This window comes from Setaria viridis, chromosome 9 (genome assembly GCF_005286985.2).
Source record: "Setaria viridis chromosome 9, Setaria_viridis_v4.0, whole genome shotgun sequence".
NCBI lineage: Eukaryota > Viridiplantae > Streptophyta > Magnoliopsida > Poales > Poaceae > Setaria > Setaria viridis.
In genome coordinates this window covers 17,337,912-17,343,911 of record NC_048271.2, presented here as the reverse complement: position 1 = coordinate 17,343,911, position 6,000 = coordinate 17,337,912, and positions in this window count along the sequence as shown.

The window sequence follows — 6,000 nt, the reverse complement described above, 5'->3', positions numbered from 1 at the left end:
CTGTCAGTCAAAAGATCTCGGTGGCCTTGGCATCAAAGACCTGACGGCGAAAAACCAAAGCCTACTCCTGAAGCTGTTGCATCATCTTTATCGGCCAGAAGGATCCTCATGGGCGCGTTGGGCGAGACGACAAATCGATGCAGTCACTTTGAATGGGGAAGTGGAAGGCGTACATTGGGCAGGATTGCAGAGTCTGCTACCTTTGTACAGAGCCGTCACAGCGTCAGAGGTCCGCAATGGAGAAAGCACGAGTTTCTGGCATGATCAGTGGCTCTCCGCCGGTCATCTTGAACTCATCTTCCCCATGCTCTACACACATGTGGTGAATAAGGATGTCTCTGTCGCAATGGTAATACGAGAAGGCCTGGACAGCTACCTGGTGCCGCGCCTGACGCACTTAGCACGGGAAGAGCTGGGCAAGATGACTGAACTATTGGCCCAAATTCAACTACGGGAGGGGGAAGACCTGCGGCATAGCAGTTTGATCTCTGGTGGCAGCCTGCAGTCTGGCATCGCATATAACAACATCATGGCAGCGAAAGGCACCCCTCCGTGCCCCTTTGCCAAGTTTGTCTGGAACACCCCCCCCCCCCCCCCCCCCCCCCCCCCCCCCCCCAGAGAGTGCAGTTTTTCATTTGGCTACTGGTGCAGGAAAGAATCAATTGCAGAGCTAACCTGTTCAAGAAAAACATCATAGACAGTCCAGCTTGCGAGCTGTGTAAAGGAGTAGAAGACTGCAATCATATTATCTTCTCATACCCCTTCGCACTGCAGGTATGGAGCTCGCTGAACATCGCCACAGCTGATGCTTCTGTTCAGCAGTTATGGACTATTCCTCGTCCGGCAACACTACCAAGCCTGCACTTTTTCAGTTTTATCATCCTCATTGCCTGGAATCTTTGGAAGCATCGCAATGAGGTGATCTTTGAGGGCCTCCCTCTGTCTCAGGGGCGTTTCTGGGTGTCATGTCGAAGCGAAGCTCGGACGTGGATCCATAGAATTAAACAAGGAGAACGTCAGATTGCCGAGCACTGGTGCTCTCAATTCCATGTAGAACAACTGATGTGTGTACTCAGAACCCCCAAACCCCTGTTCAAGTTTAAAATTCCTATACAATGCTGTTTGGCCTGCAAAGGGCCCCATTAATGAAATTCAGGTGGGGCATCCCCCACCCCCCGTTGACCCTAAAAGAAAAGATTGAGGAGCTCCAGGAGGAAGAAGATATGGTTGGGTAGTTTTTTGGGATAATGGTGAACAATTTAACATCTGTCAAATAGGTCCTATTTGAATAAAATAATACTATTGGAATGTGTGAAGAGTTTTGCTGTTGTATGGATGGTCTATTGAGCTTGTCTCTAAATGACATGGCTTGTCTAATAGACAAGCTTATTAAACCTACTCTAACAGAGTACACTAGAGCAGTCGATGTCTCGATGTCAGAATCAAAATCGACGTTTGCAGACCATTCGAACCATGCTGCGGTCCTCCGATTAAAACATTTCATGAACAGAACTGGGCGGGCGTCCTGCGTATGCATGGAGCTGTCACCAAGCAACTTTGAGGCTCCGTTTGTTTCTTTAGAAGCTCCTAAAATTCCGGTCACATCGAATGTTTAGATACTAATTAGGAGTATTAAACATAGACTAATTATAAAACCAATTGCACAGATAGAGGCTAATTTGCGAGACGAATCTATTAAGCCTAATTAATCCATCATTTGACAATGCGGTGCTACAGTAAACATGTGCTAATGATGGATTAATTAGGCTTAATAGATTGTCTCTGGAATTAGCCTCCATCTGTGTAATTAGTTTTATAATTAGCTCATGTTTAGTCCTCATAATTAGCCTCTGAATATTCGATGTGACATGAATTTTATAGTTCGGTTTTATAGTCCGAACTAAAGATCCAAACACCCCTGAGTTGTTTATTATTTGCTCTGAGCAGCACGCCAGATGCAGCACTGGAGCTCACGAACTGAAGTCCACCAAAGCGAACTCTATCAGTTCGGTTCGCTGTAGCACTGGAGCTGCTCTTATGCCCTTGGCCTCTACTCAGCGGGTGTTTGGATCTTGGAGTTAAAGTTTAGTCCGTGTTACATTGAATATTTGGAGGTTAATTAGGAGGACTAAATATGAGTTAATTATAAAACTAATTATACAGGTGGAGGCTAAACAGCGAGACGAATCTATTAAACCTAATTAATCCATCGTTAGCAAATGGTTACTGTAGCAGCACATTGTCAAATCATGGACTAATTAGGCTTAATAGATTCGTCTTGCCGTTTAGCCTCCATCTATACAATAGGTTTTGTAAATAGTCTATATTTAATACTCCTAATTAGTATCTAAACATTTGATGTGATAAGGACTAAAATTTAGCTAGGGATCAAACACCCCCTCGGTATTCACGCCAGCTCAAGTCGCTCTCTTACACCGCCGTCTTTCTCGCTCGGCCCATACGGCCAACCCACCACCGCTAGCGCCATGCCCTCGCGCTGCCGTCTTCCTTGCTTGGCCCCGCCTGGCCGGCAACAGCACGCCGCATTGCTTTGCTGAGCTCATCTGCTGAAGAAGGGACAGAGATCAAAGATTTTGGGAATGGGACTGGTGTGCTGCTGCTTTGGCGTGTGTGCTCGAGAGGGGGAAAAAAAGAAGACGATGCTGGTGGATTTGCAAGGGATTTAATTTGGCAGTAGTTCGGTGGCTCCAATGGATTTGGTGCTTAGAGTTTGGGATCAGGTAGGCGTGCAGCAAATTGGAGGGAAGACAGGAAGAGCGAGGAGCTGGTGCTTCCCATCGCTTACATACGAAGGTGGCGGGTTGCTTCACTTGCTTGCACTCCCTGCTGTCCCCATCCGCGATGACTGACGGCAATCCAGCTCGACGTTTTTACAAGGTAAATTGGCATCACTTGCATCATTTAACATCTATGCATGCCCAGGCGCATATTATTCTCCAGCCTCCTTGTCGAGTTCGCCGTCGTCCATGAGCCGCACCATCTGCGTGAGTAGCTCCAGTAGGAGGAGCGACCACCCGCTCATCTAGCTCCCTTCTCCGCCGGATCCCCTGGCGTGACCTTCGCCTACCCGACGAGGTGCGGCACGCACATGTTGCTGCGCAGCCGTGCGGTGTGCTGGTGGGCATGGCTATGCGGGCCAAGCAAAGACTGCGGCGGCGGTATGGGAAGTGGGGTAAGGCTAGTCTCAGTGCAAGATTTTATTGCACTGTTTCCAAGGTTACCACATCATCTCATGAGGTGTATTCTCATGAATGAAATAGGGAGTCCCAATGCACATTTTCATTTCACAATTTCATAGGATGCCCATGACATTTAATTGTGAGGCATGTGATTGGATATGATTAGATGAAATGAAACTCTATAGCCCCTAATGCAAGTTTCAATAGGTTTCATAGTCTTGGAAACCGTGTATACATAGTTTCATCCACTTCATAACTACCATGCCATATCATCACATATGCTGATGTGTCACCATATTTAATGTGCATGAAATCTCTATGAAACTTCCACTGGGATTAGCCTAAGGCTGGCCGTGCGGTGTGCTGGTGGGCATGGCTATGCGGGCCAAGCAAAGACCGCGACGGCGGTGCGGGAATTGGGGTAAGGCTGGCCGTATTTGTTTGAGTTTACTGACAGCTTCTTATTATGAAAAGTCACCAGGTTAAACAAATAGAAAAACATAGAAGCTCGAAAAAGCTAAGTTTATATAGGAAGCTAAAAAACTCAGTTTTTCGAGCTTTTCATAACTTTTTAAGACCAGAAAGCTAAACACATTTTTTAAGGTCCTGTTTGTTTGGTTTTCCTACTAGCTACTCGCCCCTGGAAGTTAGAAGCCTAAACAAACAGGAAGCTTCCGAACCTAGCTTCTCGCAGGCGAAAAGCCCACGGAAGCTGCGGTAACACAGAAAGCTCGAAAGTAGGGGAAAATGAGCTTCCCATAGCTTCCAGAGTCAAGTTCGTCAAAATTACCCATCATGCCACCACCAAGTAATTGAATCGGTTACTTTTCTTTTTCCCTCAGCTTCTCGTCTCGCGAACAGCCACACCGCCCCCTCGCTCCCCGTCAATTCACTCGGCGATGCCCTCCACGTCGATTTGCGCTGCCGCCACGAGGTGAGGGCGAGGGCCGGCACAACGCCCCTGCTCCTCCCTCGTTGATCTGCCCGCCACCGCGGGGTGAGGGCGAGGGCCGGTGCAGAGGAGCGCAGGGGAGGGACGGCGGCGGGACAAGCTCTAGGCAGCGTCTTCCGGTCGGCGCGGAGGAGCGCGGGAAGGGCACAATGCGGGGTGAGCTCCAAGCCGCGGCTTCCTGCCGGCATGGAGGAGCGCGAGGGACGGGGAGCGCGCCATGGGAGGCGGATGCGTACGAGATACAGCAGTGAGGGTGGCGCCGCTCGCCGTGCTCCCGGGTGGCAGGAGTGTGGCCGTGGGGTAGCAGATGAGCAGGGGGAGCTCGAGCGCAGCGTGAGAGAAGGTTGAAGACAAGGATGACAGGTGGACCCCACCGGACAGACCATCCACCTCACCATCTGAAAAGTTAGGTTGCCAAACGACCCCAGCTTTGGCAAAAGCCAGCTTTCAGAAAGCCACCCTTCCAACAGCAAAAGCCAAAAGCTAGCTTTCAGGAAAGCTGCAGCTCAAACAAACAGGCCTTAAAAGTTAGTTAGTGATGGCTTCTCAGAACCAAAAAGTCAGCAACAGTTTTTCAAAAAGGTTCAAAAGATGCAGCTCAAACAAAAAGGTCCTAAGAGCTCGTTTGGATTGCTGCCCGCACGCGCACTACCAAAACTTCGGTCGTTGACTGCGCAAGCGCTGCATGTTTGGATGGTAGCCAATGTTTGGCGCGCCCTCGCCGTAGGGACATATGCCAATCATGGGCGAACTACGGGTGGCGAAATTCTGCACCAAAATATTGGTGAGCTGTCTGTTGGCGCGGTGCTAGCAGGCGAAAACCAAACGTCCCATAAGCCTTATCCTCCCGATCAGGGGCATAATAGTCAGTTCACATGGCAAAAGATGATAGAAATCAGAAAACCAATTACAAAAGGAAGGAAAGGCATTCCAGCACGCTGACATCGTTTTATAATGGCAATCTGGCGAAACCATTTGTGGGATAGCATTTGGGCAAAACCCACTTTCGAGGATGGCAAAATGGCAAATTTCTCATTGCCAAACTCTCAGCTTATCCGGTCAGCAGATTCTTAGGAAATCCAGATTCTCAGATAAACTCAAACAAATAGGGCAAAGAGGAGCCTGATTCCTACTCTAGATTACGCCATGTGTCACACCTTGAAGCGCTTCCTACTCTAAACCAACGTGCCCACAGCCGGCTACTCCATTTCGCATCCTCCAACTCTAATACCTAGAACATGGAATATCACGTGTCACAGGTCGTCATTGTCCCTCCACAATCGAGGAATGGGTTCAAGACGGCTCGATGCCCGGGAAGGCAGGCAGGGCAGCAAATTGCGGCTGGGGACGCGGACACTACTATATGTTATAGCAGCGTGCTTGCAGGTGACGCAGGCTTTTAAGAACTGGGGTGGAGTGTAAGTGGAATCAATCTACTCCGAGTTCACCTTGCCGGCCCTCTTTCTCTCTAGCTGCCGATCTTGGCTGCAGGCGGTGATAGAGGAGACAAACGGAATGAGATCTTTAACGTCAATTCACAAAAAAAGAAAAAAAACTCTAACATCAAGCACTTTGAGGTCCTGTTTGTTTGGGCTTCCTACCCGCTTCTCGCCCCTAGCTTCGAAGCCCAAACAAATAGTAAGCCTCCGAGCCTAGCTTCTCGCAGGCAAAAAGCCCACGGAAGCTGCGGTAACACGGAAAGCTCAAAAGTAGGGAAAAATGAGCTTCCCGCAGCTTCCAGCGTCAAGTTCACCAAAATTACCTACCATGCCACTGCCAAGTAATCGAACCGGTCACTTTTCTTTTTCCCTCGGCTTCCCATCTCGCGAACAGTCGCACCACCCCTCC